The following is a 13,971-nucleotide window of genomic DNA, read 5'->3' as shown; positions in this document are numbered from 1 at the left end:
GTGAAGAAGCTGCTCAGATGGCTGGTGACATTTTTTAAGATTGATTAGCAAGTCTAGTTGCTATAACTTACCACTACTTGATACTGTATGTATCTGTAATGTTCTGACCTGGATAACTGAAAAACGTCAGGCAGTAGCTTTCACATGTCACTATTTTGTCATTTATTTGCCTTAATTGAATTATTTTGTAAAACATATCTTAAGTTATTAATCTTAATGTATTTTTCTTTTAAAGTCTATGGACACATGGAGGCCCGCAGGTGTACAGTTGGATAGCCATACCATAGACGAACATTAAGGACCAAAGGAAAATGCGGAACCCTGGATATCGCAATGTGAATACTCTGCTGATTGACATTGTGCAATTGCAGAGTAATTACAATGCAATCTTTAATTTATATATAAATGAATAAAATGAAACTGTTGAAGAAAGATACTTTTGTTTGTCATGTATTTTTGAAATAACTAAAATAGTATTGGTAAATTTTATAATAGTAATAGGATTACCAAGCTTAATAGGTACATAAACCTAACCTATGATGCATGGTCTGTTGTATTTATATGAAAGGATTATCATATCTTTAAACCCTCCTCTCAACCTGACCTGTATCTGTATTTATTGAGTAGAGCCGAAGTTTCCTAGTTGAGGCAATTACGGGCGTCTTCGAAAAATGAAGCGCTCCGAGTGCCTGCCCCCAGGCAATTTTTATTTTAGATGACGGAAGGGGAGATTAGTTGCCGCGAAGAAGAGGAGATTTGTCGCCTGGCAACCAATCTCCCCGAATCTGCCCCTGTGGCCAGACCCTAAGGGTGCAACCCCCCAAAGAATGTATTAGATCTAAATGTCAATCAAAATCTGACTCCACCTACTGCATGAAGACAGAATGGAGAGAGAGACAGGTTGCTCAGAGTGGGAAAGTAAAAAGTAACTTGATTATTTAATAAATGGTTAATAATTTTTAATTGATTATATTTAGAAAGTTTATTATTTCAGCAAGGTGAAGCAGATATTAATAGATTATAGACTGCGTAGGGTCCAACAGATTATGGGTGAAATTTTGCAATGCAAAAAAAGACACAACGTTCTAGGAGTTTAGAGGCTAGGGACAAAAAAACTGACACAGTGGTAGTTAGATGGACCGGATTCGGTCCATTGTAGCTTTTATAACTGGTTTTGATACTGGCCGGTTTGAATAAATCTAGGGACAAATTGAAAATATAACAGCTGAAATAAGGAGCGCAATGTTTAAGTAATGGCAAGGGCACAGGATCAAGTAAGCAGGTTGTAAGTTGAGAGTTGTACCACACCTGCAGCAGCAATTCCCGCATTCTTGGCACACACACTTTTTCTGTGCTCACGTGAGATGAGTGAGCTACATCAAGTACATTAAAGGACATTATAGACAAATCGCAGGGGACCTTTTTACCCATAAAGTGGATGACCGTACCAGAGGCCCCCCCTTTAGACTAGAAGAAAAGAAATTTCATTTGAAGCAACGTAGGGGGTTCTTCACAGTCAGGACAGTGAGGTTGTGGAATGCACTGCCGGGTGATGTTGTGATGGCTGATTCTGTTAATGCCTTTAAGAATGGCTTGGATGATTTTTTGGACAGACATAATATCAAAGGCTATTGTGATAATAAACTCTATAGTTAGTATAGGTATGGGTATATAGAATTTATGTGAAAGTAGGGAGGGGTGTGTGTATGGATGCTGGGTTTTCATTTGGAGGGGTTGGACTTGATTTACTTTTTTCAACCCGATTTAACTATGTAACTATGTAAGATTGTCGGCTGGGTCACCTAGGGTGCCTGGCCGACTTAACCGACAATGGAAGGATGTGACTGTCTTTATGTGTGACTGTACATATCCACTGTTGGAGATTGAGGGAGGACGTTAAATGGAGAAATTGAAATGGCTAGGACTGAGAGGGGTCATCAATGTGGCAATTAAAATCACCCAAGATAAAACCAGGGCTGTCAGAACACAGGAATAGGGACAACCAGGATTCAAAGTCAGAGAGGTTTGTAGCAGGGAATGTAGCAGAATGAATTCTGCAAGTAACAGCCACAGAGCAGATTTGAAGGAAAGCTTTGCAAGAGTGAGATTTAAACAAGATTATAAGGTAAAAACGAAGACCAAATACATTTATTCACCAATGCAAATGTGGCTGGTGTCACGTATAGCAAAACCAAACCCCAGGGACTGACTGTCTATAACAGCCACCTTTTGCTTTGGGCCTGGCCCTAAGCTACTTGGGTGCCACCAGGACTACATGCACGTACAAGAACTGTTAAAATAGTTGTAAACTTATAGCATATACTAGAAAGGCCATCTGAGGCTTCTGATGCCTTTCTTGAGCAGAGATCAACATCAGAGAAGGTCTCTATTTTCCTTCTGAACTTATATATCTCTCTCATGAAATACAATCAGAGGACCTGACCAGCATGTGACACCATTGTTACAAAATTCATTATATTTAACAAGTTAATAAACTTTTTAACACCCTGTAGAGACATTGTGGTTAAAATCTGGAACATGGCAATGTTGCTTTAAAGGGGAAAACAAACCACTAGCATGTTATCTTTGTTCATAATACTGTATGTGGCCATAATTGTGTTTGTAGGGGTGACAACACACAATTTCCCTTTTTTTATATGAATTTATGCACCGAGCAGCTTCTTTTTGTAGCTCTGCTCCTCTCTGTGATAAAGAACCTTGTAGGTAAAAGCCCATAATAATAGTCAATAATGACAGGAACTGTAACAAGGTTAAAGAGTGGAGTGAAGGATCTACTGAGCGGTTCAAAGAAATCAACTCCACAACAGTTTTAAAATATGTTCGGCTCCTTCCGAACATGTTCCCTGAGCTTTAATAAAGTCTGTCACTGGGCAGCTGTTGCACATTCATACAATAGTTACTGGCACTTCTCTGATATTGCTGAGAAATGTATCAACTAATGTATGAAATTTCAACTTAACCTACTGAGGGAGGAAATTAGAATAAATTATATTATAAAACCTAAATTAAAGTAAAAAAAATAGAAATTAAAAAGCCAATGAAAAATGTCCATGTTTGTGGTATACTTCTTTAAAATAATACATTTATAAAGGTGAACATCCCCTTTTAATACAAAGAACTTACAATAAAAAAGAACACAATCAGCTGCATCTGACGGGGAACAATTTGGAATTTACTCACAGGGAGTTATGTTGAAGCCATTAATTGTATCAGTAAAGGAATCTGTCCAGATGTTGAACTCCCAACACCGTCTTGTCAGGCTTCAGCTGTGGAAATTATAATTTAACAATATCTGGAGGGTACAGGATACCCATGTTTTTGTAGTTCCAGAACAATAGGAATGGGGGCCATACAGTCTGTGATCCCCATGTAGCTGGTCAGGCAGTATATGGGAAATTTTTATCCCAGAAGAATGAACATAATGCTTTGTATTGTGTCAGTGAGGCATAACATGTATGTCACTGGTAAAATAATTGGATCAATATCTTAATTAACAGTACAACTAATAAAGCACATTTTTGGGCTACAACCGGTGACAGCCTTTGTCAGGAATTGGCACAGAATATATCCATTAACGCAAACTCATATGTGTAGAATCTTCCAGTGATTCCTAACTGTAGTGACTAAAGCAAAACATGTACCAGAAAATGCACTCATATGGCTGCAAAGCAACACTTGGCACTCAAAGGGTGGGTCATCTTCTCTCTATTTAGATAATCCAGTGGTAAAATATAAGCAATTGGCAAGTCAGAGGCATCAAAGGAATTCCATAAAAGTCTGATTTTCTTTTCCTGCAAAGACAAACAGACATGGATCTGTCAGTGTATATAGCAGGCTGTAAGGAGAATGGTTATCATTACACATGTGTGTGCTCCTGACTGTAGAATAAACAACTGTTAAACGCAATGCTTAGTGATAACAACAACATATCTTCAGCAGTACATAGTAGTGATATGCAAACTCTGCACAAAAATAGGGATCCAGGATTTGGCTAAACCCAGGCACTTTTTGCAGGATTGAGATAAAGCAGAATCCCTGTGTTAAACCAAACTTAATCCAAACCCTAAAAGTGATTTATTATTCATTTTTTAAATTGATGCAATTTTGAATTTTTATTACAAGATTACTTTTATTACAAGACTGATCTTGATAAAGGCATGCACGGTGGGTCTGAAATATTGATAATAAAAATGTTGCAACTACGTCATGTGAGCGTAAGACAGGTTAGACCAGGGATGACTTTTACATAGTTGGCCAGCTTGAATATATTGCAATATATGGTCAAACAATCCCTGTTTTGTATAAAGGGTAAGGCATTCTTAGTGCACAAATGTCTCAATGTCCTTTATATATAGATAATGGGTTGAATACAGAGGACCTTTTGTCTTTGTCTGGATGCTTTCCTACTGTTATACTTGTATTTGGGTTCTGCAGTAGAGGCACCATTGCATCATTCAAACTCTATGGGGCAGATTCACTAAAGGGCGAAGTGGAAAAGGGTGAAGCTAGTGAAAATTCACTAGAAACCATACCCACAGGGACATCGCCAATTTACTAACAGGCCTAGAGGACAATTCACTAGAGAACGAGACCATCGCTAGCGTTTGTTCACACCCTATCGCCAGGCGACTTTCTGCTCTGTCAAACATTTGTTCCTCCGCAAATTCACTAAAATGTGAATTTTACTGAACGTTACCTCTTTCTCCAGAGTTTGCTTCGCCACCTCAGATCAGGCGAACTCAATCTTATGTCAGTGACATGAAATCCTGTATGCCGGAAATGCATTAGAGCTGTAAAAAGCGCTGGCGACTGCCTTCAAAATTCCTAACTATTAAAGATTTATGTGTGAACAATTTTTTTAAATAATTTGAGGGGCATGTTACATTTGTTTTAGGGTGTCTAGGGCATTAGAGAATCTCTTCTGTCTTTATTATAGTTCATTGGACATGTGTTTGAAAAAGTGGGCACTTCAAGCATTTGCACCAACATTACTAATAAAGATGTCCACGACTTTTATTCCTTATTGGAAGCAAAACCAGCCTATTGGGTTTATTTAATGTTTACATGATTTTCTAGTAGACTTAAGGTCTGAAGATCCAAACAACGGAAAGGTCCATTATCCGGAAAACCCCAGGTCCCATGCATTGTGAATCACAGGTCCCATACCTGTACTACCATAAACCACCAATGTCACCAAGTTATTCATGCTATCTACTGTACATATGACTCACAGCATGAGTCTGTTGTTTGCAGCAGTTCCTGAGGTGTAAAATGTATTTACCTACCAGGAGCCCTTGACTATCTCACCTGGGTAAGCTGGGGCTGGTGGTTTTAAAGCTACACGGCTAACATGCATATTCAGGGTTGCGACTGGCTGGTACCACTAGCCGGTATGACTGGAGCCTACAGTCAGGAAAAAACAATATCTTGGTAACTGGCACAAAGAAAATGATTTCACAGAACCTGATGTTTAAGTAAAGGGGAAACAAAACAATTGTTAGCAATGAATGGAGCAAAAAGAGAGAGTTCCATTTATGGGCCTAGGGTGGTCAACCCCCTAATGTCATTAGCTCACACCCTATATGATGCTGGTTGGCTTACTTACGGTTTTTGAGGCAGGCCACCACCAAGCAGCATTTGCAGATGCAAGAAATTATTCCACCTATGAATATGAGGCCTATAAAAATGCCAATTCCAAGGACCATCCAAAAACTGTTGAAGCAAAATAAGACAGTCAGTGTATGGTGTATAAACTGAGGGGAGCCAGCATTTCACATTATATCAAATGGGCCAGATAAACAAAACAATATAATCTGTCATTCTTATGTATGGCCAGTCATATGGTATCTGTCCCTTTAACTCACAGGCTGATCAGCTGGATGCCTTCACGAAAAGCACAGTGTATGGCCACCTTAAAAGAACAATAATACTATAAAATCACTTAAAACTTAGGTAAATAAGAATAATAATAAGAATAATAAAGGCCCCCTACTGCTCTATCAACAGTAATGCCTTGAACAAGTCCTGCTTCTTAACTGCATTCCCATAATCTGCCCCTCCTCTCATGTGAAGCAAATGTAGAGCAGCAGAGCTTGATTGACAGTTGCCTTGTATACCCATGGCATGTCTAATGATCAGGCTCCAAGATGGTGAGCACCACAAAGGAGTACCATCAGCCACAGCAGATGTGACACAACTGTATCCTTAGAGAGGCAATGGTACCATTACCAAGTACCAAGCAAAGGGCTTCATCCCTCCCCCTAAGGAAAGAGGGTTGTGGATTTTGGAGCTAAAGAAGCCCACTACTCGTGTTAAAATGAATATTAAAAGGTTTCAAACGTCAGTGACCTAACTGTTCTAGGACATATGGAACATCCAGACACGTGAAAAAGACGATATGGTTAAAAGGAAACATTAAAGCGGTCCTTTTTAATAATACTCCTCTAATAGAATTCTGCACTGAAATCTGTTTTTCAAAACAGTGAACAGATTTTTGTATATTAGATTTTGAAATTTGATGTGGAGCTAGACATGTTCCCAGGTGCCCTCAGCCATGTGACTTTTACCATGTGACTTGAAGTGTTGTCACCCTCCCATTCTCCCCCAGCATTCTATCAACAGAACAATTGGCAGATAATAAGATAATAGCTCCATGACATCTCTGCTGAAGGATTCAACTGCCTGGACTGTTAAGAACTCCATGCTGTTACTGTCCTGAATTTTAGTAACTGGGTAAATGGGCAAAACTGCCTATACTGCCTCCGAAATAATTTAGGATGACTTTGGGCATTTTTCTGTAAGCTAAAATTCACATGGAAAAACTGCCCCAGTTAACTTGCACAGTAAAGAATATATAGATATATACACAAAGTATGCACTTGTAAATAGTGGTACACTGACTTCTGCAAACTACAATCCCAGACTCTAAATACATTATACAGTGAGGGGCAGAAGCAATGACACCCAAAATAAATTAAATTAGTGAGACAGAGGGTAGTGGTCCCACAAATATTTTAAATATAGTGAGAAGCAGTGAGAACTTTAGCCCTAAATACAGTACATTATATACAGTAAGAGGCAATGCTATATGACACCCCACATCACCGTACCCTTCCGAAAAGCAGGTTTCTTGAAGCCTGAAGAGTGACTGAAGTTTATCAACGCACAAGTCACATGACCGGGACAGCTAGGAAACTGACAATATGTCTAGCCCCATGTCAGATTTCAAAATTAAATATAAATAAACCTGTTTGCTCTTTTGAGAAATTGATTTCAGTGAAGAATTCTGCTGGAGCAGCACTATTACCGGATGTTGTTTTTTTGAAAAAAACATTTTCTCCCATGACAGTATCCCTTTAAATACAAAATTTCTATTCTCTCTGCTGTTACTTACTTGTTTAGAATGCACAGAAACTGGGACTGATCCAACTGGGTCCCAGGCAAGATACTGCAATACCTTTCTGCACAGCTTCCAGCACAAAAGCCCAGCAGGCAATCTTGTTGTGGATGGTAACTCAAATCGGAAGCGATGTAAGGAGCGCAGCTGTCTGCCAGCACTATGGGAGAAGCAGAGGAAATAATACACAAAGCAACATTATAAAATTAACTTTTAGGATTGTGTAGAGAGTAATATAAAGGTAAACCACTATATATATATATATAAAAGCAGCTGGGGACACCAATCATGGGGTCTGCCCCTCACTCTCCTAGTTGGTCTAAAGCAGTTCATGTGGGAGTCAGTACAATAGAGGAAATGTGTTATTCCATGTGAGTAATGTACATACATTAGAACAATAAATATACAGTAGTCAGGCTCATTTACTAACAAGGTCATGTAGCACCTGGGCAGTATCTTATAGCAGCCAACAATTAATTAACTGTTCAGTCAACAAATTCTGAAAAGTTTCACCATATATAAATCTAATATTAAATTATATAGACCTGCTCAGGGCTTTTTACCTTACGCCAATGCTGTCCAATTTATATGGTACAGAGGGCCGGAATCTTTCTAATCTACATGTTTGAGGGCCTATAATGGAAGCCAGTGTTAGCCACTCCCTGTAATCATGGTCACTCAATTGGGTGGAATCTCCCTCCTTTACCTTCTCCCTTTTGCCAGCAAGTAATAGTAATAATGGGTGGCAGAGAGAGGCAGAGAGCTGGCGGCCTGCTCGGTGGGGCTCACGCTTGCTGCCTAGAGTGCCAAACTACCTTGGCACTGGCAGGGATTTCACTCATATTTGGAAAAAGTTGTCATATTAAGACATACCCTTAAATCCATATACCGCCTCCTCCCCTGTGTATATTACAGTACCCTAGCACATGATTAAACACCTTAGGGGCCCCTAACAATAATTTTCAAATGCTAACAAACCCCCAGAACAAATACCAGGCTTATGTTCCATAGGGATCATAGGTCAGGCAGAGTATGGCAAACACAGGTGCAAAGAGCAGGCAAAGTGTGACACACACAGGGAGCATAGGGAAGGCAGAACAGAGCAGGAGACAGGAATCAGGACCAGTCTAATATGTACTACATACAGTGACACAGTGCTGGTGCCCCATTAGCATTTTGAATAAATTGTGAACATCTGAACAATGTGGCAGTTTCAGTCTGGGTCTCAGGTGTGAACAGTACAGGGCTTTAGGATATAAACAATAGAGGTGTCACATGTGTGAACAATACAGGGATTAGTCTGAATTTGATGTTTAAACAATGCAGGGGCCAGTAAATCTCTGTAGTGATACCTTTTAAATTTTACATATGGTAAACAGACACAGCAGGCAGACTTTGATGTGGAGGGCCATATAAATGGGGTCACGGGCCACCAGTTGGACAGCCCTGCCTTAAACTATAAATCTAATATTACATTATACAGAACTGCTCAAGAATTTTTTTTACCTTAAGCTACTGGAACACGCCACTCCAGGCTTTTATGCTTTGACTTGGTCCCCTTCCACTGCATATGTTTGGGCACTAAGAGGACTGTAACGTGCCTGTTAGTGTGCACAGCCAATTTATTCTGGCTGAAGACCACTCCCAGGTGCATTACAGTAGTCTTAGTGCACAAACATATGGAATGTAGGGCGGTCCAATAGAACTTTAATAATAGAAACAAATGGAGAAAGCACCTTAGTATTCCTTTCTGAAGTTATTGGGAATGAACGCCTTTATACAAATCCAATATTCCCATTTGACAATAAGTGGGGTTTATGTACTATTTCTACTTACATGTATAAATATGTATGGGAACTTGTGCAAATTTGGCTTATTATATCATTATAAGAAAAAAATAATTTATAATACTGGGGGGAGCAAAATAAAACATAGCTTCACAAATTTGGTGTCTGGCATTTGCCCCCCTAGTGGGGTTAAAGCAATGCAAGGGAAGAAGTCCTAAAGGTATGAGGTTAATTGTTCATTTGCTGTCCAAGATTTTCCTGCAATCCTAGCCTGAAAACCAGTTAGAGTTATACTGGTAAAGCCAAAGCAAGTGCTTTGTAACCAAGAGTACAGACAAACTTGTGCCAGATGGCACATATGACTATACTCTGCATATCACATATATACTGTAATCCATTACAAGGAACTTATTGTATTATTTATAAATGAGTGTATATTTTTAAAATTTTTATTTGACCATGGGTTATACAAGGTTGATTCCTCTCCATGGAAAGGCATTTGTCATTACAGCAATATGGTCAAAACAGCTCATTAGTCAATTGTTATAATTCTCCGCTTGGGACATTACATAGAATAGTTGTCACAGCAGTTTAGGAAAGAGAATTTACATTTTAATTAGTCATAGTCTAGTCATAGACTAGGTATTGTTCACCTTTGAGTTAACTTTTAGTATGATGTAGAGATATTCTGAGACTATTTGCCATTGTTTTTCATTTTTTATTGTTTGTGGTTTTTGAGTTATTTAGCTTTTTATTCAGCAGCTCTCTAGTCTGCAGTTTCAGAAATCTGGTTGCTAGGGTCCAAATTACCCTATAAACTATAGATTGAATTGAATAAGAAATTGAAATATGACTAGGAGAGGGCCTTAATAGAAATAATATATATATATATCTATATATATATCTATATATATATCTATATATTAGAATAGAAATAATAAACGTAGCAATAACAATATATTTATAGCCTTACAGAGCATTTGTTGTATTTTAGATGCCATTTGAAAGCTGGAGAGAGTTAGAAGAACTATAAAAAATAAATAATGAAGACCAATTAAAAGGTTGCTTAGAATTGGGCATTCTCTAAGATACTAAAAGTTAAGTTGAAGGTAAAAGACCCCTTTAACCTCAAGTCATAAATAATAACAATTGCAGTAACCATAAGAAAGTTAAAAAAATATAACTCTCTCTGGCGTGTCAAGTCTAATTCTAACAATAACAAAAAGATTAAAAAATGAAAAGTCTCTCTGGCTACAATGCAGCAAACATACTATGTCACCCCACATGCAGAGAAATGGGTGGGTCCCAGCTCATTGTCTGTAATGTATACCAATCGGTTGATTAAAAACATGTATGAACTTTGTTTTTTATTGTTTGTGGAATAATGTCAATAAAGGTTTCCCATGATTCATAAAAAAAAACTCATGATTTTCCAGAAATAGTCCAAGAGTTGGTGGGGTAATAGCTGTAGTATTGACTTCTTAGCCAATGCATATGTTTGCGACCCTAGTCATTTTACAATAGGGATTGTGTCCCAAATTGCCCATGCTGGGTATAGAAGTACATAGCTGACCAAGTGCCAAAACCCTTATCTGAACATCCATAATAAGTTCATCAAATTTGCTTTGGCTTGCCTACATATAGGGCAGTGGTCATCCTACCATCTTTGCATTTTCCAAATAATTTCAGGCATAAAATAAGTTCCATAAAATACATTTTGGAACATTATGTTTGTATGTTAAATGTCAGACTTATGCTAAAAATGAAACCATCATGATATCCCTTAATGGTTCAGTGAGACAGGCCCATATTGTTGAACCCAAAAAGGGCAGTTTTAAATAAGAGTGGGAGAATCAAACTGTTTAGGCAGCACAACTGAAAGGGTCTAAATTATGCCAACTTTGATTCTGAAATCAAGGCATGCACCAGTTTACACAATTATAAATCTTATTTTATGGGATAAAATTCAGACTGGAATTTATGGTTTAATTTCTGTGTTAAAACACCAGCGCTCATAGATAGATAATAGATAGATAAATGATCGATATATGATAGATTGACCATCAACAGATAAATGATAAATATATCGATAGATGACAGATAGATGGAAAGATTGATGATAGATATATGATATATAAATAGATAGATGACAGATAGATGAGTATTAGATGATAGATAGACAGACATACTTATACTAGATAGATAATAGATAGATAGATAGATAGATAGATAGATAGATAGATAGATAGATAGATGAGTATTAGATAAATGATAGACAGACATATAGATAGATGAGTATTACATACATGATAGATAGACAGACATATAGATAGATAATTAGATAGATAGATAGATAGATAGATAGATAGATGATAGATAGATAGATGATTGATAGATGATAGATAGATAGATAGATAGATAGCTATATAGATGAGTATTAGCTAGATGATAGATAGACAGACATACTGATAGTTAGATAGATAGATGACAGATAGATGCAGGGCCAGATTTACATAGCAGGCTCTCTAAGCCTGTTTTAGTTCATCGCCCCATCCCCTCCCTTTTATTCAATTAAATTTTCATCATTGGGACCATAGCAATGGGGATTGGCGTACAGGAAATTTTAAAAACTATTGTATCTCCTGCGTCTCCCCAGTGCTTCTGAACCAATGCGGGTGTAGTTGGGCAGCTTGCCGCTCCCTAAAATCCTCTCCACAAATTGGGGCCTGGATAGATGAGTATTAGATAGTTAGACAGACATACTTTAGATAGATAGATAGATAGATAGATAGATGATAGATAGAAAGACAGATATATTTCTATTGATAGATGATCAATAGATGATAGACAGAGTGATGATACATAGATAGATAGATAGATAGATAGATAGATAGATAGATAATAGATAGATAGATAATAGATAGATGATAGATAGATAGATAGATAGATAGATAGATAATAGATAGATAGATAGATAATAGATAGATGATAGATAGATAATAGATAGATAGATAGATAATAGATAGATGATAGATAGATAGATAATCAATATATAGATAAATTGAAAGCATAATACTGTAACCTGGACCAAACTATAAAGGAATATGCATAATGTAACCCACAGCAATAATGTGACTGTACATAAAACTGAAAAGCAGCAAAAAAAAAAACCCCTCCCTAAACCTTTCTTACTGTTATTTCCCCACAACAGAGACACAAGCACAGACCTGCTGGCACAGGGATCAGACACAGGAGGAGGGATGTCACTGCTGCTGCTTCCACAAGCTGCATCCTGAGTCTGTGCCTGTACAATGCTGTGGGAGTCTGTTCTCATGCAGAATGAATCCCTGGGTCTGATTCTCCCCTTTCTCACTGTCAAGATGCTATGCGCCAAGGGGATGGGCTTCTGCTGAGTTATTAACCTTTTGCTTATTGGCTCCATCTAATTTCTGACAGGGAAATGTGCAGCTGTTACTGAGGTGTTTCAAGTCTTAGGGGCTGCAGGCCATAACGTCTTGTAAAGGCCAAACCAGAGTTAACCGCATTCATCAGAAATCATGAGGTCCCACACAGGTCTGGACTAGGAATCAAAAGATGCCCTGGGCACTTCAGATAAACAGGAGCCCAAACAGCAAAAAATAGTGACTTTATTTGGCAGGATCGGACTGAGCCTGTGGGACACCGGGAAAAACCCCGTTGGGCCCAGGCTCTTTTGGGCCCGCATACGTTCATGTGCACGCAGAGTTTGCCTAGGTGCAGGAGGTATCAGCGGCACAGAATAGTTTGTGGCTGGGGGGCCTGGGGACAGTGTGTGGGGCCCCTGAGGCTGCAGGCCCCACAATCCCACACTGGTCTTTGGTATCTTACAGCAGCCCCATAGAAGCCCAGACTGCCAGTCCGGGCTTGGTCCCACAATACAATTAGCTGGAGGCCCAGAGTTACTAGACAAGTGCCTTGGACAGTGGCTTCTGTCCAATAATTGGAACGGGGCCACAGTAATACTGAATGCATTACCTGCTCTTGCCATACTGTCAACTGGAAAACAATGGGGTATATTTATCAGAGAGTGAAGTTAGAGGTCGCCACAGTCCTCTAGAGTGAAATTCTGCCACTCTCCATTCATTTCTACGGGATTTTGAAAGGCGTATCTATCAAAGGATGAACTTTCACTTTCAAATATTGATAGATGCTCTTTTACAGATCCCATAGAAATGAAGAGTGGTGGAATTTCACTCTAGAGGACTGTGGTGCCATCTAACTTCACTCTTTGATAAATATACCCCATACAGTGCAGCAAGAGTGCTCCAGGCAATGTAAGCCTATGATTAAGATGTGTTCCCGAAACGCGTTAGGCGTCTTATGCACTCCAGCTACCTATTTTATTTATATTATAGTTACTTTTTACTTCAAGAGGTGGTGTGCCATACTTTTTCTCATGTGTTTCTCCAGGCAATGTGCCTGCAATCTGGCCACTGTCTCTATCCACAGCTGGGTAAGTAGTTTATCTGCCCTACTTGCAAGGTGCCTAAAGCCCTAAAACCTAACACCACGTCCTCTATAATTCAGACCCCCTACAGAAGTGCCAAAAAAAAAAACAGGTGGACCCCAGCCTTCAGCCGCTCCCCTGCCAAGACCATCCAATTTCCTCTCGCTGGGCAGACCTCATCATATATACACAACCACGGGGGAAGCAGTGTGAGCTTAGATGGCTGGTAGAGGGTCATTAAGTTTGCAGGGAGGGCCCTATAAATTGCAATCCCAGTGGGC

Source organism: Xenopus laevis, chromosome 4L (assembly GCF_017654675.1).
Source record: "Xenopus laevis strain J_2021 chromosome 4L, Xenopus_laevis_v10.1, whole genome shotgun sequence".
In the NCBI taxonomy this organism is placed as follows: domain Eukaryota; kingdom Metazoa; phylum Chordata; class Amphibia; order Anura; family Pipidae; genus Xenopus; species Xenopus laevis.
The sequence above is the reverse complement of the archived record's forward strand: the minus strand, read 5'-3'. Positions refer to the sequence as shown.